The sequence below is a fragment of the Phyllostomus discolor genome, chromosome 4 (assembly GCF_004126475.2).
Source record: "Phyllostomus discolor isolate MPI-MPIP mPhyDis1 chromosome 4, mPhyDis1.pri.v3, whole genome shotgun sequence".
Lineage (NCBI taxonomy): Eukaryota > Metazoa > Chordata > Mammalia > Chiroptera > Phyllostomidae > Phyllostomus > Phyllostomus discolor.
The window spans coordinates 119,815,332-119,837,876 of NC_040906.2; the positions used below are offsets into that span (position 1 = coordinate 119,815,332).

The 22,545-nt window shown below is 38.2% G+C and overlaps 1 protein-coding gene and 1 pseudogene across 2 annotated transcripts in view; both read left to right on the forward strand.

Annotated features, from left to right (window-relative positions):
• The window catches only part of LOC114494981 (CD2 associated protein), a 158,717-nt gene that overhangs the window by 39,141 nt on the left and 97,031 nt on the right, over positions 1 to 22,545 (forward strand). The window lies entirely within an intron of this gene.
• Positions 4,342 to 6,031, forward strand: LOC114494045 (annotated as a pseudogene).

Here is a 22,545-nt window from a genome sequence, read left to right on the forward strand (position 1 = left end):
ATATGTTAAAAATAACACTTGGAATGGTCTTTAAAGATGGGAAGTTAGATGAATACTCATTGTATTCTATTGCAACAGCAAAGGGTATTTTGTGGTAAAAATAATTAGATGGACTATGTTGACTGAATGAAAGTTTTAATATGGGGGTGGATAATGGGATTTAAGGCCGAAAGTGTAGATTAAAGCCAGTGATACAGTGCATGTGGAGTAGTATTTACAGGCAATCTGAATGAAAGGAAAAGTTGTAAAGAAGAGAAAGTAGAGGGAACTACTTTCCCTTTTATAAAGTATAAAGAAGGGAAAGTATAAAATATTAAAATATAATAGAGATCAGAGTGTTACCGTGACAATGAAAATGAAGGGATAGCTAATAGGCTAATAATACCTTTTATTTGTATTAATACTTTGCAAATACTTTGCATGTATTTTTTCATTTTATCCTGACATTTTTGAAAGTTAGTTAGGGAGTATATAATTCTTGCCTAAAGTTGTACTGGTAATAGTGAAGCAAGTAGTAGATAGCTCTATGATAGGAAAATGTCAGGCTATTTTAGGTGAGAAATATAGTATATGTGGTATGTGCTGGTTATTAGAGAAATATAATTTTTTATAACTTTCTGTGGTTTTAAGAATCTAAGGAGGAAGTCATATGAATCTTAACCTTAGAAATTCCCCAGTAGCATCAGCATAGTTGAAAGATGTTAGAATTACAAAATTAAAAGTTCTTTTGGTAACTTTTAGAAGTGACCCTGGAAAAAGAAAAATCAGAATGTTTCCTCAGTAGAAATTGTGTTGACTATAGATTGCTTTGGGTAGTATGGACATTTACATTAATTCTTCTAATCTATGAACACTATATGCTTCCACTTGTTTGTGTCACCTTTTTTTTTTTCTTCAGTGTTCTGTAGTTTTCTGAGTGCTGGTCTACTTCCCTAGTTAAATTTATTCCTAGGTACCTTACCCTTTTTTTTTTGCAATAGTAAATGGGATTGTTTTCTTACTTCCTCTTTAATTTATTATTGCTGTATATAAGTGTCAGCGATTTCTGGATATTAATTTTGTATAGCTCTTGCTGAATTCATTTATTAAAACTAGTGTTTTTTTGGTGGAAGCTTTAGAGTTTTCTATGTACAATATCATGTCATCTGTGAATAATGATGGTTGCACGTCCTCCTTTCCAATTTGAATTACTTTTATTTCATATTGTCTGATATGTGTGTCTGGGACTTCTAGTACTATGTTGAGTAACAGAGGTGACAGTGGACATCCCTCTCTCTTTTTTTTCTAAAGATTTTGTTTATTTTTTGAGAGTGGGGAAAGGAGGGAGAAAGAGAGGGAGAGAAATACCCATCCGTGGCTTCTCACACACCCCCAACTGGGGACCTGGCCTGCATTCCAGGCACGTGCCCAGACTGGGAATCAAACCAGCAACCTCTCAATCTGCAGTTTGTAGGCTGGTGCTCCAGCCAGGGCCCTATCTTGTTCTTGACCTTAAGAGAAACAGTTTTAACTTTTGCCCATTGAGTATAATGTTGCCTGTGGGTTTTTCATATATGGCCTTTATTGTATTGAGGTATGATCCCTCTATTCCCACTTTGCTGAGAGTTTTCATCATAAATGGGTGCTGGATTTTATCGAATGCTTTTTCTGTATCTTTTGATAGGATCATGGGATTTTTATCCATCATTTTGTTTATGTGGTATATCACATTTATTGATTTGTGAATATTGTACCAACTTGATTCTTCCTGACTGAGTTTTGAAAGATTGTATGTTTCTAGGAATTTGTACATTTCAATTTGTACATTTCACCCAGGTAGTACAACTTGTTGGCATGTAGTTGTTCATAGTACTTTGTTACAATCCTTTGTATTTCTGTGATGTCTACTGTTACTTTACCTCTTTCATTTCTGATTTTATTTGGGTCCTCTCTCTTTGTTTTTTGATGGGTCTTGAGTTTTTGATGAGGTTCATTAATCCTGTTCATCTTTTCAAACAACCAGCACTTGGTTTCATTGATCTTTGTATTATTTTTTTAGTCTCACGCTCTCATTTTTTTCTGCTCTGATCTTTATTATTTTCTCCTTTCTACTTACTCCAGACTTTTCTTGCTCTTTTTCTAATGCTTTTATGTGTAGGGTTACATTGTTTATTTGAGATTTTTCTTTCACTTTGAGGTAGGCCTGTAATTCTATGAACTTCCCTTTCAGGACTTCTTTTACTCTATCTCATAGATTTGAGTTGTGTGTTCATTTCCAGGTAGTTTTTGATTTCTTCCTTGATCTCATTGATAACCCATTCATTATTTCATAACATGCTGTTTGGCCTCCATGTATTTGAATGTTTTTGAGCTTTTTAATTGTAGTTGATTTCTAGTTTCATGACATTGTGATCTGAGAAGATGCTTGATATGATTTTAGTCTTCTTGAATTTGTTAAGACCTATTTTGTGTCCTAACATGTGATCTATCTTTGAAAATATTCCATGTCTACTTGAGAAGAATGTACATTCTGCTGCTTTGGAATGAAATGTTCAGTAAATGTCTATTAAATCCATCTGACCTAGTGTGTCATTTAAGGTCACTGTTTTCTTGATTTTTTGCCGGGAAGATCTATCCATTGATGTCAGTGGGGGTTTAAAGTCCCCTACCATGACTGTATTGCTACCCTAAGCAATTTATATCCAACAGAATTCCTATTAAAATGCCAATGGCATATTTCACAGATCTAGAACAAATATTGCAAAAATTTATATGGAACCAAAAAAGACCCTGAATAGCCTGAGCAATCTTGAGAATGAAAAACAAAGTTGGAAGGATCTCAATGTCAGATATTAAACTATACTACAAAGCCATTGTAATCAAAATTGCCTGGTACTGGCACAAGAGCAGGCATATAGATCAAGAGCACAGAATAGAGAGCACAGAAATCAACCCACACCTTTATGGTCAATTAATATTTGACATAGGCAAAAGCATACAATGGAGTAAAAATAGCCTCTTCAATAAATGGTGTTGGGAAAATTGGACTAATACATGCAAAAAAATCAAAAATACCAGCTTACACCATGCACAAGAATAAACTCAGAATGGATAAAAGACTTAAATGTAAGTCACGAAACCATGAAAATCCTTTAACTGCATAGGCAGTAAAATCTCAGACATCTTGCATAGCAATATATTTGCTAATATTTCTCCTAGGGCAGGGGAAACAAAGGAAAAATAATAACAAAGGAAACAAAAATAAATAAACACATCAGGCTGAAAAGCTTTTGCACAACAAAGAGAACCATCATAAAATGAAAAAGGAACCTACTGTATGGAAGAACATATTCACCAATGATATATCTGATTAGGAGTTAACTTCCAAATCATATAAAGAACTCACTCAACTCAACACCAGGAAGACAAGTAATCCAGTTTAAAAATGGGCAAAGGACCTGAGTAGCTACTTCTCCAAGGAGGACCTGTAGATGGCCCATAGACATATTAAGAAAATGCTCAACATCACTAATCATCAGAGAGATGCAAATTAAAACTACAGTAAATTGTTACTTCACACCTGGCAGAATGGCTACCATCAATAAACCAACAAATAACAAGTGCTAATGAAGATGTGGAGAAAAGGGAACCCTAGTGTACAGCTGGTGGGAATGCATACTGTTGCAGCCACTGTGGAAAACATGAAGTTTCTGCAAAAAAAAAAAAAAAAAGAAAGAAACAACAAGGACAAACCTTATTTTTTGGACCATAAGATGCATGTAGGTTTTAGAGGAGGAAAATAGGAAAAAAAATATTGAAGCTAAAAATGTGGCAAAATATTTAATAACATAGTATTTCACCAATGTAAATGTAAACAGAACTCAACAGCAGCAGTAACAACCATTACTATAGTCTGAAAAATACAGTAAAAATGGAACTTCATTTGACACAGGAATTCCATTTCTGGGACTATATCCCAAGAATCCTGTAACACCAGTCAGAAAGACTAACTACACCCCTGTGTTCATAGCAGTGTTATTTACAATAGCTAAGATCTGTAAACAGCCCAAGTGCCCATTAGTAGATGAGTGGATAAAAATGATGTGGTACATTTACACAATGGAATACTATGCAGCTGGAAAAGAAGGAACACTAATGCTTTTTGACATCATGGATGAACCTAGAGATTATTATGCTAAGCAAAATATTATGCTAAGCCAGAAAAATATAAATACCATATGATCTTACTAATATGTGGAATTTAACAAATAAACTGACAAACAAAATAAAACCAGAGGCATGGAGACATGGAGCAGACTGACAGATCTCAGAGGGGAGAGGGATAGGCCAGTCTGGAAGAAATTAAGCCAAGGAACATTATATGCATGTATGCATAGCCCATGGACACAGACAACAATGTGGTGAAGGCCAATGTAGGGGCTGTGTGAAAGGTTAGAATATGGAGGACATCTATAAAACAGTCAACAGTAAAAAATGTTTCCTCAAATTTCAGTTTATGGGAATAAACCTTTTTTAATCAAAACTCAACTTGAGATTTTAGAAAAAGACATTGACATAAGGGCATTTCTAAGACTAAAATGGAATGGAAATATGCAAAAAATGTAGAAATGATAAGATTTAGGAAATGAAGCAGGGCTTGCAATGTTCATGGAAAGTTATTTGTAAGTGGATTCATTCAAAGTTTTATTCATGTTCTTATACTGCCACCCCTAGAAATTCTGCCAAAAAGTTTTTATTATACAAGTTAAGGGAATTTGAAGGCTCAGTGTATCAGGATAGCTTACACTGTAGTACCAACATCAAAATCTTATTGGTATCATAACACAGTGAAAGAGAATACTTGCTTTGGAATGGCGTGGATGCCCACAGCACTGTCTGGGGCTACACTGTGGACCTTGACTTTGAAATGGCACTGCTGCCTGAGCACCTGCTGAAGCTGCTGCCTTTGGGCAAGCAGACTGAGACCGGGCCCTTCCTCAAGGGATGTCCTACCTGCTGCTCTTCTTTGGTTGCCTTGGGTGCCTGGTGTTTATGCATATCAAAGTAGACATAAGTGACAACATCATGAAAATCAAAGCTGTATATGACACTGACCCAGCCAAGTTGATCCTGTAGGTGCAGAACAGAACATCCTATAGGTGGAGAAGGATGGACCAGGGTCCAAAGTGGGGCTATGCTCCCATTGATGTGGCTTGAAAAAGATGTTTCTACTTCATCCAGAACTTCCTCCAGAGTATCTGTGACAGGCAGCAGGACAAGAACCACCTCAGCTTCATCTGGCTCAGTGCCACCAAGGCCTACAAACTGGTTCTCAAGAAGTATCAGGGCCAGATCATGCAAAGGATCTTCCAGGAAACCCTTTATGTGGCATCCTATAAGTCTAACCTTCCTGAAAGTGTTCTCCAAGGGCCAGAACATGAAAGACGTGGGGTGCCTGGAGAAGGTCTGCCTCTTCCTCGTCAACTACATGACCACCATTTAATGTCATCTATGAGATGTACACTAAGATGAATGCCAAACTCAACTATGTAGGCATGCACAGCAGTGGGCACACTCCCTCCACGTGCCCTCCTCCCCTGCAGCTCTCACAGAAACAGACAAACCCAAATCACTGAATGAATCTGGCAAGTTGTTGTTGGCTTGTGTCTCCCAGAGCAGCCCCAAGTCTGGCTGGGTTCTTCAGGGAATGGCCCTGGTTTTTTAAAAGTCATTTTTGAGGGTTCTATTCTAATAGGGCAATAGATAACAGTTCTTCTTTTGAATTGCCTTTGAATTTCACAACATCCCAGACTGAACTATACCTTCATTTCAGTATGGTGAAAGTCAGTGTTGCTAATAAATCAAGAACTAGGGTTTTTGGTTTTGTCCCCCATGTGTGGAGCATGACTCTGGGGGAGCCTTGTCATACACCTCACTTTAAAAATGAGCACATATTCTTCTAACGATCTGGCACAATGGTGTATTGGGTATTTTAAGGACGCACCATGAGGAGTTTGATTTGAAATTTATACAGGACCCATATTGTCCATTTTTTTTTAAACAAACTGATGTGTATTCTCCCATCATTGCACAGCAGAGCCTCACAGCACTGTTGTTAAAGACCCTGCTTTTTCTTTCTTTTTGTAGAAACATTTTTATAGCTGAAAACAACCAACAAGCCTTTGATGACCATGACTAAGGGGACTTTATTGTAAAGCTATCGAACAAAAATAATTGATTAGAGATGGCTATATTTGCATTCTTATTCATAATTATTTTCTTTAGGGCCAGCTTTTGCAACCTAAGAAGCTACCCTACCACTTGTATTCTCTCAAGGGGGAGACAGTAAACCCTACAGATGTTGAGAACCAAGGAAATGCCTCACTGCCTTAACTGTCCTTCCTGGCACTAAAAAGTACTCTATTTTTTAAAGTATTGGAGTGACTAGAGGAATCCACAAAGAATTGATGTATGTTAAAAGCCCAGTGAGATCAATTCATGATTTGTTTTTAAATATTTTATTTATTTATTTTTAGAGAGAGAGGGGAAGGGAAGTAGAAAGACAGGGAGAGAAACATCCATGTGTGAGAAATACATCAATCTGTTGCCTCTTGCATGCTCCCAACTGGGGACCTGGCCTGCATCCCAGGTATGTGCCCTGACTGGGAATCAAACTGGTGACCTTCAGTTTGCAGGCTGGCACTCAATCCACGGAGCCACACCAGCCAGGGATAATACATGATTTTTATGGAGAAACTGCCATAATTTTTTTAATCACATCCAAGGGGACATGCTTATGGATTTTAGAGAGAGGAGAAGGGGAGAGTGAGGGAAAGAAACACTGACAAGAGAGAGAAACATCAATTGGTTTCCTTTTGCATGTGCCCCAACTGGGATGAACAACCCAGACATGTGCCCTGACCCACGACCTTTCAGTTTATAGGATGATGCTTCATCCCACTGAGTCATACCGGCAAGGGCCAAGAACTAATTCTTAATAAATAAATCTATTTTGGAATCACACACACACACAGAAAAGAAAGGACATGCTTTCATGCAGAATTTACTGTAGTCCAGCTTGTGTTAAATATACCAAATTTTTGGGAATGTAAGATGCACCTAGGTTGTAAAGGAAAAAAATAGGGAAAATTTTTTTTGAAGCAAAAAATGTGATAAAATATTTAATAACATAAATAACATAGGCTGCCCACCCCCCAGGGAGCCAGGTAAGCTACATTAGGACTATAAGACATATCCCTTTCCCCCCAAATTTGGGGGCAAGTTGCATCTTATAGTCCGAAAAATATGGCAAATAAAAGGAGTGTTTTTATCCTTTGCAAATAAGATTAACAGCAACTTTAGCACCAGTAAGGGATACTTCTCAGTAAGCTGTCTTTGAAGCACATAGTTTTTATCATATACATGTATTTCTTGCAGCAATTATAGCAGAGTTTTCAATTTTATGTGGATAATGGGTTTCTTCAGTATCTCTGATAAAGTAAACTCCCCTGGTACCTTTTGTTGAGCCATTCTTTAGTAAGGTCAGTAGCAAAATGGTGGCATATCCTCTCTTTATGATGTCTCTCAATTGTTTTATTCATTTTGGTTTGCCATTCATTCATTTGTTTAACTATATACTGAGGTTTCTATATTCTATAACTTTTTATAAATGCTAGGGATACAACAGAGTAACAGGTAAGTTCCCTCTTCATGAGTTTCTATTCTAGTGGTGGGGAGAAAACAGACATGTGAATAAGTAAGTGAGATAGATGAAGATAATTTTTGATAGCCATGGGTGTACTTTGGAGGAAAAAAAGTGAGTGGTGGTGGTAAGGAAAATGGCAGTGATAGCTTAAACTGGGTGTTCTGGGATAACATCTGAGGTTATTTGGCCAGTAACTCACAGAAGAGTGCAGAGGACATAAGGAATTCATTTCCTTTGGGAAAGATCCCTGAAATTAGAGAAAGGTAAGCTCAATGTGATGGTTGTGGTTGGCAACTACTGTACTAGAGGTACGTCAAGAAAGTAGCATAGCCCTGTGAAAGGAACATGGTATTTGGAGTCAGGATGTATAAACCTCTATTTGACTCTTACTCCATCTCCCCCATACCCATATGCATACTTACTATGTATTTTTCCTAAAGATGCGTCACTTTAGAGCATGCTTTTCTTCCTATGTAAAATTGGGAGATCCCACCTGTTTGGATTGTTGTTAGGAATTTGATCATGTGTGTATATGTCTTGCATGTAGATATATGAGGGAGTTTATTATTTCATCCTATTATTTTCTTGCTCAGGAAATGGGAGAAGAAAATCAGCAAAATTGTTAATTTAGTCAACAAATATTTAGGGTTTTTTTAGTGCCTATAATATGCCAGGTACTGCAAATCAGATGTTAACAATAGAAACAGGTAAATAAGGTAGAACATTTCTAGTTGCCCCTTTAAAAAAGTAGTTTTAAGGAAGAACAAAAATAAACAAGAAAGTTATTGAAATGAGAAAATATGGGAGAAGCAGTTAGCCTGATTAGCCTATTTCCCTAGGGAAATAGTCTTGTCTTGGTAGTGGTAGAAGTGGTGGAAAAGATCAAGTTTATTGAAAAGTAGAGTGACTGGGTGAGAAACTAGACAATAAAAGGCTTTTAGTGTGTTAGGGTTTGTGTAAGCTTTAGTTGCTTAGGGTAATACTGATTGTGATAGGTCTTTTCTGTGAATAGTCTGATAGAAAAATGATCTGGTGGAAATGATCTTTTTGTTGTTGTTATTGAGTCCTTTGGAATAGAAAAAGTAGTTTGAAAATGACGGGGCTAAAATTAAATGCCTTTGGACAGTTGCTTCAGTTACTATACTAAGAAAAGATGAGAAAGCAGACATCTTTGAGGACTCATTATTAAAAGCTTGAGGATTTTTGTTCAAGTTCTGGTAAAAGTACTGGTGGTAAAAATTTATTTTTAAAAATCAATATTGGTTGAGGACCTTGGATCGAAACCTAAACTTTATTTAACTAAAGAGGGAACCAGTGCTCAGAAAAGAAAAATGAATCACCTCCAAGTCTAGTACCCCACTTGGTCTCCTTTGACACTTGGAGACAGAGGAGTTTCTTGTTGATTTTGGGTGGGCCTCCATTGATACCCTCCTTGCTGCATGAGCAGGTGTGTCTCAATGTTGTCTTGTGGCCTTTCACAGTAGAGGGAGCGTGCTCGTTCCTGCCTTGTTGGGAGGAGAGTCCTGGCTCTCCATTTGGCTTCATCTGACACCACCCTGGCTGGGAATCTGGGGTAGTGGTGGTAGTTGGGGTGCCTTGTTATAGCCTGGGTATAAATCTAGGCTCCCTACCTGGCCTTTGCTGGTATGAGTGGGGATGAGACTATAGTTTTCTTTTTTTCTGTGACTGCAGTAGAGTGGTTATTGTCTAGGAGCTTTCTGTCTTGTTAGGCTGCCCTTTTCTGCCAATTGGCATTTCTTTCTAAGTTGCGTGCTTCTCCAGTACTCAGTCTGTAATATGTGAGACAAAAGAAAACCCAATGAACTCACCAGGTTTGGAGGAACCTGGTCTCTTCAGCTTGTGCTACCTTCTTTCCTCTGTTTTTCATAGTACTGTTACCTTTTTTTTTTTTTTTTTTTTTTTAGTGTGTAATGTCCAGAGTTTTTAACTGTACTTAGTGGGAGGGATTGGGAAAAGTACATCTGTCTTTCTGTAAGAGTAACTCTAAATGGTGAATTCCTTAAATAGAGATTGTAGTGCACACCCTTAAGAGTCTAAAAAGTCAATATAGAAGAGTTTCTCCTTTTAGAGGTGGTGTGGGAATAGTTGTTTCTTCTTAAGCTCTTATAAAGTGCTCAGAAAAATGTAATATTGATTACCTTTAACACCAAAATACTGTACATAGATTAGCATTCAGTAAAAAGGTAGTAACTGTATTTGATACCTTTGTTTTCTTTTATGACTTGCCTCTGAAGATTAAGATAACATATGAAAGTAGCTAACAGTGCAGTTAACTAGTTATAGGCATTTGATAAACCTTAGTGAACTCTGCTCACTGATGAGTTTCTTATATGGTAGAGTGCATAGTCTGATCACCTGAGTGAGTCAGAGGAAGTTGGGGAGGGGAAAGGGAGGAACACCAATGTAGAAAGCACATTTGATAGTTTTATAAGTATTGAAGCTCAGGAGGTTGTGGGGAAAACAGAAGGATATCAGTGAAATAACATATCAAAAGAAGTTAACAGAAATGTTAGCTGTATTTAATGAGTATTAGGAGGACAGTAGTTTCGGGTAGGGGCTGCTAATCTGCCAGCTTTGAAGCAGCTATCTTGTGGGCTTTTAATGATCTTGGTAGTGCTACAAGTTTTTATATGATCTGTTACTGTTACGGCAGTTCTACTCTACTGCTTTAAAACAAGAAGTGGATATGTTCACAGAAGATGTCTCAGGTGTTGGTAAGTGAATTGTTATGTTTAAAAAATTTAAATGAAATTTTTCTCTCTTTTGAAGAGTTTTCAGAACTTGATAAAATGTTTTAGATGTTTTGATACAAGCAACAAGGAAACAAAAATTATACACACATACTACAGGAAGCTGAGAAGTGAATAAATATTATTTGGATTTTTTTCTTTGACCTAAATTTCTAGCAGTTTTTTTCACATTTAGAAAAAAGATTTAAATGATCAAATATTTTTCTTTAATAGGCAGTTTGACAATTTATCTTAATATTAAGTAGCAATACAGGGAATAAGATGATCTGATGATGTACGTGGCTACTTGGGAAAGGGACTCTGATTTTTTTTTTAATTACAACACATTCTTTTTCTAGAAGAACATAGAAAAACATTGATTCCATTTTTAAGTCTGTTGGCATTCCACTGTTTCCATAAGAATTATTATTTGATTGAAGGAAATAACATTTGATTTTATGTGACCTTTATTATTTTTTAAAGATTTTATTTATTTACTTTTAGAGAAGGGAAGAAAGGGAAAAGAGAGGGAGACAAACATCAATGTATGGTTGCCTCTTGTACGCACCCCCACCCCCTCACCAGGGACCCAGCCTGCAACCTAGGCATGTGCCCTAGACTGAGAATTGAACCAGTGACATTTTGATTTGCAAGCCAGCACTCAGTACACCAAGCCTCACCAGCCAGGGTGTAACCTTAATTTTTTAAATCTCTGACTTTATGAAAACTATTAATTTGTTTAGATAAACCTGTTTTCAAGTATTAAGAGATGTATTCATGGCTTTAATAGAACAATAGTTCAGGAAGCTAGCTTTAAATCAGGAGAAGAACATTTGGTGTTTGATTTGCTTTCATTAATTGGAAACACAGTAGAGGAGAAAATAACTGTAGGTATCAGAATACTAAATGGAAGACAACTTTTATTTGCTTATTGGGAATTAAAATAAAAATAGACAATTTAAAAGTTATGTATCGTTATGATACATTGTAGCACATTTTCTATTACATACTGGAAAACATTAACAGTATGTAAAATATTTACATACTATAAAACATAAAAGAGCAATTTTTTGTGACTTGGGTTACTTTTGATAATACTATAAATCCTATATGGACTGTATTCACTGAATTAGAGAAATAGTTTGATACAGATAATGCCAGAAGAGATATGTAAGGATTTAGATTTAGTGATGTGTGCTCATACAACTAAGATCTCACTAAATGCCCTAGAACAGTTTGACTAATAGTGCTGTTATTTGTGGGCATACCAAATTTTGTATTAAAAGTCACTGAATAATACATGTTGAAACAAAATTCAAGCAGTATGAAAGTATTCGTTATGAAAAGTACATTTTTTTACACTTCCTCAACCTCATTCCGCTTTTAGGAATTTGGTAGATAGTTTATAGATTGTTTTCCATAGAAAATATTTTAAACTGAATTATTTGTACTGTCATTCCCCTTTATATCCTGTTTTTCACACCATAAATTTAAAGTCAAGACATTATGATACAAATTATGTTAGTGTTTACCTGGGACTTACCTGAAAAGTTAAAACCTAATTTTCCACTAAGGAGTTAATATATTTTGTTTCTGCTAAAGTATTTCAAGTTGTAATAATTTTTAAAAAGATTTTATTTATTTATTTTTAGAGAGAGGGGAAGGGAGGGAGAAAGAGGGAGAGAAACATTGATGTGTGAGAGAAATATCAATCAGTTGCCTCTCACACAGCTGGGGACCTGGATGCCCTGACTGGGAATTGGACCCATGGATTTTTGGTTCCCAGACTGGCACTCAGTCCACTAAACCACACCAGCCATGGCTTTTTTCTTTTTTCTTTTTTAATTATATTTTATTGATTATGCTATTACAGTTGTCCCATTTTTCCCCCTTTGCCCTCCCCCCCCCCGCCCCCGGCCTGGTACCCACGTTCCCTATAGCAATATGCTCCCCTCCTTAATTCATGTCCATGGGTCATGTATATAAGTTCTTTGGCTTCTTCATTTCCTACACTATTCTTAACCACCCCTCTGTCTATTTTGTACCTACCAATTATGCTTCTTAATTCCTGTACCTTTTCTACCATTTTCCCCTCCCCCTTCCTCATTGATAACCCCCCATGTGATCTGAATTTCTGTGATTCTGCCTCTGTTCTGGTTGTTTGCTAAGTTTTGTTTTGTTTTGTTTTGTTTTACAACTAAAAAGATTCAATTATTGATAGTTGTATGTTTGTTGTCATTTTGCTGTTCATAGTTTTGATCTTTTTCTTAAATAAGTCGCTTTACATTTCATATAATAAGGGCTTAGTGATGATAAACTCCTTTAGCTTCAGCTTTACCTTATCTGGAAAGAACTTTATCTGCCCTTCCATTCTAAATGGTAGTTGTGCTGGATAGAGTAATCTAGGTTATAGGTCCTTGCCTTTCAATACTTTGAATATTTCTTGCCAGTTCCATTTTGCCTGTAAAGCTTTTTTAGAAATCAACTGATAGTCCTATGAGAACTTTTTTGTAGGTTACTCTCTGCTTTTTTTCTTGCTATTTTTAAGATTCTCTGTTTATCTTTAACCTTGGCATTTTAATTATGATGTGTCTTGGTGTGGTCCTCTTTGGATCCAACTTGTTTGGGACTCTGGACTTGCATGTCTATTTCCTTCACCACATTAAGGAAATTTTCTTTCATTTTTTTTTTTCAAATAAGTTTTCAGTTTCTTGCTCTCTGTCTTCTTTTGGCATTCCTGTGATTTGGATGTTGGCATATTTGGGGATGTCCTACAGTCTTCTTATTCTCTCTTCATTTTTTAAATTTCATTTAGTGTAGCCTTCATTTCTTTTCTTATGCTTTTGCCCTACTCAGTGAGATCTCCAAGGATGCTTATCAGTATTTTGAACTATGCATCTGATAGGTTGGTTATCTCAGTTTTGCTTAGTTTTTTTCTCTGCAGTTTTGATCTGTCTTTTCATTTGGGCCACATTTCTTTGTCTCCTCACTTTGACAGCCTCCCTGTGTTTGTATCTGTGTATTGGGTAGAGCTGCTTTGGCTCCATTTGGCACACCTGTTAGTTAACATTGTAAGGGTTGCAGAGCCCTAGTATTCACCAGGGTGAGGCAACCCACTTTGCCACTTTGTGGCAGTATATGTGGAGGAGGGGTCTCAGAGGGAACAATGTTGCTTTCTTGACTCTTACTTGTTTCTAGTCACTTCCCCCACTTCCCTACATGACTGGCGCTCTTCTAGCTGCTGCCCTAGTGTTGTATCCCAGAGTGCATGGTTTTGGGTACATTCTAGGGCTGTGTGGGTCCTTTAAACCAACCCTACTGAGAGATCCTCAGTTTCTTCTGCCATGCCAACCTTCACTAGTTGTTACAGCCAGAAGTCATAAGGCTTTTTCTCCTAGCGCTAGAACCCTGGCTGCGCTGTCTAGCCTGGGACTGGGATAGCTCATTCCCCAGGTGTCCCTCCCAGTTTTTAACCACCACAGGTGAATGTGGGATTACCCATTCCACCTACCGCAACTGACACTGCCTTGCTGCTGCCACCACATTGTGTCTTCTCCTCACTGGCTCCCTGGCTCTGACCTTCCTACCTATCTGGATGAATATTTCTTGTTAAAATCTTTGGTTGTCATACTTCCATACAGTTTGATTTTCTGGCAGTTCTGCTTGTATTTTGTTTTGAGATTAGTTGTGATCCTTCTTATGGTTGTGCAAGGAGGTGAACTGTGTCTACCTATGCCTCCATCTTATCCAGAAGTCTTCCTCAAGTTGTAATAATTTAAACCAGAAAATCTTGATTGCCAGAAGCTGGGCTTCTTGATTTTGGTTTTCATTAGTTCATACTCATTGTCTGCTTGTCATTGTCATCTGTGGCCTCAAGGAGTCTAGCAGCTTTGAGAGAAGGATTTCCATGTAGACCTGTCTTTTGAGTCATAGATAGACTAGCCCTCATCTTCTGCCATGCATATCCTAAAACCCCTTCATTTTAGGACTGAAAGCAGAAATAGCATTTTTTAAAAAATTAATAAACTAGTGAAAATGGGACCATTATAAATTATTGGGGTATTTTCAGTTCATTTCAATCAGTGTGGTATGGCTGAAAGAATTTGACTAAGAGGAGTGCTTTATTTAGTGTTTTTTCCACTCCACTTGGCTCTCATTAGCATTCTTGTAATAGGAAGAGGAAAGGAGTAGGATGCCAATGAATGTACATAACTTTCCCCACCTTTTTCTACTTTTCCTTTTTACAAATGGGGAACAGTTGAAATAGGGAGGCTCTTTGTCCAAATTAAAGAGACAGCAGTTCCGTGGAGAACAGCGTATTTGGGAGAGGAGAGAAGTTGTTTAAAAACTTTAAAAATAGTCCTCCTATTATATCTTTGCTATTCTTCTTGATGATTCTGATAGGTTAGAACTCAAAAGGTACACATTGATTTCATATTAAGGAGATTTTTCTCTGTTGGTCATTTCACTTTGCACTCAAGTTATTTTGTGTGTGTGTGTGTGTGTGTGTGTGTGTGTGAGACTATCCAGTTTAATTTGATCATAATAAGATGGAAAATCTGATGACTTATAGTTTCTGCAGTATCATTTCTTCTATATTGTCACTAATATTCTATAAAACAAAAACTCTAGAAATTGGGTTAACCATTTCGTTAGGTTGGAAACCTGATGTTTTAAGTGTGAGTGATGTTGATGCAGTAAAGCTGAAACATATAGGTACCAAATAAACATTTAATCCTACTTTCCCTATTCTTTAAAAATGTTAGTTTTCCATATATTCTTTTTTTGATAAACTTTTTTTAAATTTTATTTTAATCATTGTTCAAATACAGTTTTCTCCGTTTTATTCCCAATGCAGCCCCCCCTCCCACCTCTCCCCACTTCCCTCCCATTACCACCCTCCCCTTAGTTTTTGACCATGTGTCCTTTAAGTTTGTTCCTGTGAACCCTTCCCACTGTCCCCTGAAATTCCCTCTACTCTCTTCTGTGGGCACTGTCAGCCTGACCTCTATTTCAGTGTCTTTGGTTATATTTTGCTTGTTTCTTTGTTTTGTTATTTAGGTTCCTGTTAAAGGTGAGATGATATGGTATTTGTCTTTCACTGCCTGGCTTGTTTCGCTTAGCATAATGTTTTCCAGCTCCATCCACGTTGTTGCAAAGGGTAAGAGCTCCTTCTTTCTTTCTGCTGCATAGAATTCCATTGTGTAAATGTACCATAGTTTTTTGATCCATTCATTTACTGATGGGCATCTTGGTTGCTTCCAGCATCTAGCTATTGTAAATTGTGCCGCTATGAACATTGGGATGCATAGGTTCTTTTGAATTGGTGTTTTAGTATTAGGATAGAGTCCCAGCAGTGGAATTGCAGGGTCAAAAGGCAGATCCATTTTTAGTTTTCTGAGGAAGTTCCATACTGTTTTCCATAGTGGTTGTACCAGTCTGCAGTCCCACCAGCAGTGCACTAGGGTCGCCTTTTCTCCACAACCTCTCCAACACTTGTTTGTTGCTTTGTTTATGATGGCCATTCTGTCTGGTGTGAAGTGGTATCTCACTATGGTTTTAATTTGCATCTCTCTGATAGCTAGCGATATTGAACATCATTTCATGTGTCTTTAGATTTTCTGTATGTCCTCCTTGGAGAAGTGTCTGTTCAAGTCTTTTGCCCACTTTTTAATTGGATTCCTTGTCTTCTTAGAGTGCAGTCTTGTAAGTTCTTTATATATTTTGGAGATTAAACCCTTGTCTGAGGTATCATTGGCAAATATGTTTTCCCATACAGTTGGGTTCTCTTTTAATTTTGATACTGTTTTCTTTAGCTGTGCAGAAGCTTTTAATTTTGATGAGGTCCCATTTGTTTATTCTTTCCTTTATGTCCCTTGCTCTAGGCAACAAGTCAGTAAAAAAGTTTCTGCGTGAAATATCTGAGATTTTCCTACCTACGTTCTCCTCTAGGACTTTAATGGTGTCACGTTTTATATTTGTCTTTTATCCACCTTGAATTTATTTTTGTATAAGGTGTAAGTTGGTGCTCCAGTTTCATTTTTTTGCACGTGGCTGTCCAGTTCTCCCAACACCATTTGTTGAAGAGGCTATTTTTACTCCATTTTATGTTGCTGCCTCCTTTGTCAAATATTAATTGACCATAGAGACTTGGGGTTATTTCTGGGCTCTCTGTTCTGTTCCATTGGCCTATGTGCCTGTTTTTATGCCAGTACCAGGCTGTTTTGATTACAGTGGCCTTGCAGTATAGTTTAGTGTCGGGTATTGTGACCCCTCCTACTTTACTCTTCTTTCTCAAAATTGCAGCAGCTATTCGGGGTCGTTTATAATTCCATATAAATTTTTGAAGTGTTTGTTCTATGTCTGTGAAATATGCCATTGGTACTTTAATAGGAATTGCATTGAATGTGTAAATTGCTTTGGGTAGTATGGACATTTTGATGATATTAATTCTTCCAATCCATGAACACGGTATATGTTTCCATTCCTGTCTTCCTTGATTTCTTTCCTGAGTGTTATATAGCTTTCTGAATGCAGGTCTTTTACCTCTTTGGTTAGGTTTATTCCTAGATATTTTATTTTTCTTTTTGCTATTTCAAATGGGATTTTCCCCTTGATCTCTGTTTCTGCTGTTTCATTCTTGGTGTACAGAAATGCCTTTGATTTCTGGATATTGACTTTGTATCCCACTTTTTCACCAAATTCATTTATTAGGTCAAGCAGTTTTTTGGTAGAGTCTGTAGGATTTTCTATGTACACTATCATGTCATCTGCAAATAGTGACAGTTTTGTTCCCTCCTTTCCGATTTGGATGCCTTTTATTTCTTTTTCTTGTCTGATCGCTGTGGCTAAAACTTCCAGTACTATATTGAATAGAAGTGGTGAAAGTGGACAGCCTTGTCTTGTTCCTGATCCTAGTGGAAAAGTTTTTAATTTTTGGCCATTGAGTATGATGTTGGCTCAAGGTTTCTCATATATGGCCTTTATTATGTTGAGGAATGCTCCCTCTATTCCCACTTTGCCGAGTGTTTTTATCATGAATGGGTGCTGTACCTTATCAAATGCTTTTTCTGCATCAATTGATATGATCATGTGGTTTTTGTCTTTGCTTTTTGTTTATGTGATGTATTACATTTACTGACTTGTGAATATTGAACCATCCTTGCATCCCTGGAATGAATCCCACTTGGTCATGGTGCATGATCTTTTTAATGTATTGTTGCATGCGGTTTGCCAGTATTTTGTTCAGGATTTTAGCATCAATGTTCATCAGCGATATTGGCCTGAAGTTTTCTTTCTTTGTTGTGTCTTTATCTGGTTTTGGAATTAGGATGATGTTGATCTCATAAAAAGAGTTTGGGAGACTCCCATCTTTTTGGATTTTTTTGGAATAGTCTGTGAAGGATAGGGGTTAGCTCTTCCTTAAATGCTTTGTAGAATTCTCCTGTGAAACCATCTGGTCCAGGGCTTTTGTGTGTTGGGAATTTTTGATTACTGCTTCAATTTCTTTTGTTGTTATTGGTCTGTTCAGGCTTTCTGCTTCTTTTTCATTGAGTTTTGGAAAATTATATTTTTCTAGAAATTTGTCCATTTCATCTAGGTTTTCAAATTTTTTGGCAGTACAGTTCTTTGTAGTAATTTCTTACAATCCTTTGTATTTCTGTGGTATCTGTTGTAATGTCTCCTCTTTCATTTCTGATTGTGTTTATTTAGGTCTTCTCTCTTTTTTTCTTGATGAGTCTGCTTAAAGGCTTGCCGATTTTGTTTATCTTTTCAAAGAACCAGCTCTTGGATTCATTGATCCTTAGAGTTGTGCTTTTAGTCTCTATGTCGTTTAATTCTGCTCTGATCTTGGTTATTTCCTTCCTTCTGCTTGCTCTGGGCTGCCTTTGTTGTTGTTCCTCGAGTTCTTGTAGACGTAGGGTTAGGTTGTTTGTTTGGAATGTTTCTAACCTTATTAGGTGGGCCTGTATCACTATGAACTTCCCTCTCAGGACTGCCTTGGCTGTGTCCCATAAATTTTGGGTTGTTGTGAGTTCGTTTTCATTTGTTTCCAGAAACCTTTTGATTTCTTCCCTAATATCATTCTTGACCCATTCATTGTTTAATAGCATGCTATTTAATCTCCATGATTTTGAGTGTTTTGGGTTTTTTTCCTTGGGGTTGGTTTCTAGCTTCAGTCCCTTGTGGTCTGAGAAAATGCTTGGTATGATTTCAATTTTCTTGAAATTCTTGAGGCTTGTTTTGTGTCATATCATGTGGTCTGTCTTTGAAAATGTTCCGTGTACATTTGAAAAAAATGTATATTTAGCTTCTTTTGGATGGAGGGTTCTGTATATATTAATAAAGTCCATTCATTGTTCAATGCCACAATATCTTTACTGATATTTTGTTTGGAAGATCTGTCCATTTTTGATAGTGGGGTATTAAAATCTCCCATTATAATTGTGTTGCTGTCCATATCTTTCTTGAAGTCCTCTAAGATTTTCTTTATGTATTTGGGTGCTCCTATGTTGGATGCATATATATTTACAATATTTGTGTCTTCTTGATGGATTCTTCCCTTGAGTATTATGAAGTGACCTTCTGGGTCTCTCTTTATGGACCTTTTTTGGAAGTCTATTTTGTCTGATATGAGTATTGCTACCCCGGCTTTTTTTTCCTGTCCATTTGCTTGGAAGATTTGTTTCCAGCCCTTCACTTTCAGCCTGTGTAGGTCTTTTATCCTGAGGTGGGTCTCTTGTAGACAGCAGATGTGTGGATCATTTTTTCTTATCCAATCAGCTATTCTATGTCTTTTGATTGGAGCATTTAATCCATTTACATTTAAGGTTATTATTGATAGGTGCTTATTCATTGTCTTTTATGTACGTGTGTTCCTCTCTCTCTCTCTTTTCCTTCCCTTCCTTAAAGCAGTCCCTTTAGGATCTCTTGCAGAGCTGGTTTGGTTGAGGTGTATTCTTTTAGACTTCTTTTGTCTGGGAAGCTTCTTATTTGGCCTTCTGTCTTGATCGAGAGCCTTGCTGGATATAGTAGCCTTGGTTGCAGCCCTCTGGTTCTCATTACCTGGAGTATTTCTTGCCATTCTCTTCTGGCTTGAAGTGTTTCCATTGAGAAGTCAGCTGTTAGCCTTATTGGGGCTCCCTTGTATGTTACTTCCTTTTTCTCCCTTGCTGCCTTTAAGATTCTCTCTTTGTCTTGAAATTTTGCCATTTTAATTATGATGTGTCTTGAGGTGGGCCTCTTTGGGTTCCTCTTGATTGGGACTCTCTGTGTTTCCTGGATTTGTGTGACTTTTTCTCTCATCAAATTAGGGAAGTTCTCCTTCATTACTTGTTCAACTAGGTTTTCAATCCCTTGCTCCTCTTCTTCTCCTTCTGGTATCCCTATTATACGGATATTATTACATTTCATATTGTCTTGCATTTCTCTTAATCCCTCTTCATTCATTCTGAGCCTCTTTTCCTTATCTTGCTCTTTCTGGATGTTGTTTTCTACTTTGTCCTCCAGCTCGCCAATCCGATCTTCTGCTTCATCGATCCTGCTTTTCATTCCTTCTATTGTGTTCTTCAGTTCAGAAATTGTGTTCTTCATTTCCTCTTGACCTTTGTTGAGAGTTCCTATTTCCTTTTTCATGTTTATATAGTTTGCAGTGAGATTGATGTAGTTTCCCTCTAATTTTGATAGCTCATTGTGAGTTCATTGAACTTCCTGATAATCATTGTTTTCAACTCACTGTCTGATAGTTGAGTTGCCTCTATTTCATTTAGCATTTTTCCTGAGGCTTCCTCATTTCCCTTCAATTGGGGGTTGTTTCTTTGTTTTCTCATTGTTCGTGGGTTTCTTCTTTTTTCTTCTTGTTTGTTAAATTGATCTGTTCTGATTCCCTGTAATTATGGTGTGAACTTCTGTGGTAGAATATTTGTGAGATTCAGTGGTGCAATCTCCTTCGTGTATCCTGGTGTTCACAGCTTCTCCCTACTCTTTTTTGTGATCAGTTGGAAGAGTAAGGTGAAATGGTTTAAGACAGCAAGACAATCTACTATGATATTTACATTAGCAGCCAGTAGAGAAGAGATGGGTTATCCTTTGGCTCCTTGTAGTGGTAACCGTGATCCTCCACTCCACTATCCACCTTTTAGAAAGGGTAGAAAGAGGGTAAGACTCTTATTGGGGATGAGAGGATTGTTAGTTGGATCTAGAAAGCTGTGAGCTTGTGGGAGGTCAGATTCTAAGGTAGGGTTGGATTAAAGATTAGTATATAGGAGTAGTGTGTAAAAGAATAAAGACAACCCCCACAATAGTATAGTTCAGAAAATTGCAAAGTGGGCTGAGATCTGGTAGGGGTATTGAGTAGTATTTACAATTGTATAGACTAGGTCTTACTAACAGTAAAGTGACAGTCTTGTGGCAGAATCAATGAGGTCTAGATAACAAGAATAAAGAGTATAGAACCTTGAGAGGTGCATTAATGGAACACAGATGAAGGATAGTAACTTATCAACACATTGTGACTGAGATACCAGGGGCAACCTATCAAATGACAGTATAACCAGCCAAGCAAAGAAGATTATACAGAAAGAAAAAGAATACCAAAATATTATTAAAATAAAAAATGTCGGAACAGTGAGAAAAAGATAATACAAATTTACAGTAACTTGCAAGATTAAAAAAAAAGGAAAGAAAAGCAGAAGATGTAATGCAGGAGAGATAAATTTGGAGTGGAAAGAATAATAGGATGAATGGAAGAGAAACATTAGGGGTTACGAGGTATAAGAATTTAAAAATAAAATGTCACATAAAACACAAGATAAAATCAATCAACCAACAACAGCCACAAAAACAAAACAAAACAAAACAAAACAAAATAAAAAAAAACCCTCTTGTTGGTTTCTAACTGGCCAGCCCAGTTTTTCTGATCTTGCTGGCTTCAGCTGGCTGAGGGACCTTTGAAATGCTTCTCTCTCTTCCCAGCCAGATCTCAGCAAGTCTGTCAGGTACCCTGGGCACTCCCGAGCACACTGGCTCTCCGGATCTCACTTCCTTGTTCTTCCGGACTCCGGGGTCCTGCAGGGTTCCAGCTCTAAGATCTCAGGAGGCACCAGAGACATTTTGGGATTCACTGCGCCCTCTCTGGGAATCGTAAAAGGGTGCGCCCCTCCCCCAAACTTTTGAGATTGGGGTCTAGGATCGCCCTAAGCACCTTGCCGTAACCCTTCCTGGTTCACAGCACACGCCAGTCAGGCTTCTGGATGGTGTGTGAGCTGAGCCCTTTCCGGCTCCGTGTTCCCCGCCGAACCGCACTCCGACCGGGCTAGGGGTGTTGGTGCATTTCCTGGCCGCCCCCAGGCGGGCTGACTGGAAATTTTTGAGTTACTACTGTTAGGAATGCACCAAGCGCCGCATCCCTTTTGGCATCACAGCGCGCGAGTCAGGCTTCCCGATGGGTCCCGAGGCGAGCCCTTCCCGGTTCCACGTTTTCCATCGAACCGTACTACAACCGGACTAGGGGTGCTGGTGCCTTTCCCGGCTCCCCGTGTTGGGCTGGCTGGAAATTTCTGAGCCACTACTGTAGGAATGCACGCACCAAGCATCACGTCCCTCCCGGGATCACAGCTCGAGATTCAGGCCACCGTATGGGGCGCGAGCCCAGCCCCTCCCGGCTCTGTGCTCTCCACCGATCCGCACTTCCACCGGGCTAGGGGTGCGGGGGCTCTTCCAGGCTGCCCCTGGTGGTGTCGGCTGGAGGCCCTCACTTCTCCTGGGTCTCTGGGCGGGTGTTCATAGTCCCTGGGCGATTTTTTTCCCAGTCCAACTGGCCAATCTGTTCCTTCAAGCAACACGTTCTCCCCTGGAGTTGCTCACCCCCCATATTTGGGGGAGGGAGCAGCAACTCCCCTCTCCCGGGGGCCCTGAGGCAGACCCAGGAGCACCGGGCCTGGGGACTGCACACCCCTAGACCCCGCGCTGATCCCTGGGTCCCTTTTGTCCTGAAGCAGCCTCCTTACCATCTGGTTTTTCGGTGATCACGATGATTTTTGATGTCCTGCTTTCAAAAGTGATTCGGTAACCTAGTCCACTTGCTCTGTTTCTCCACCGATCCCCGAGTTT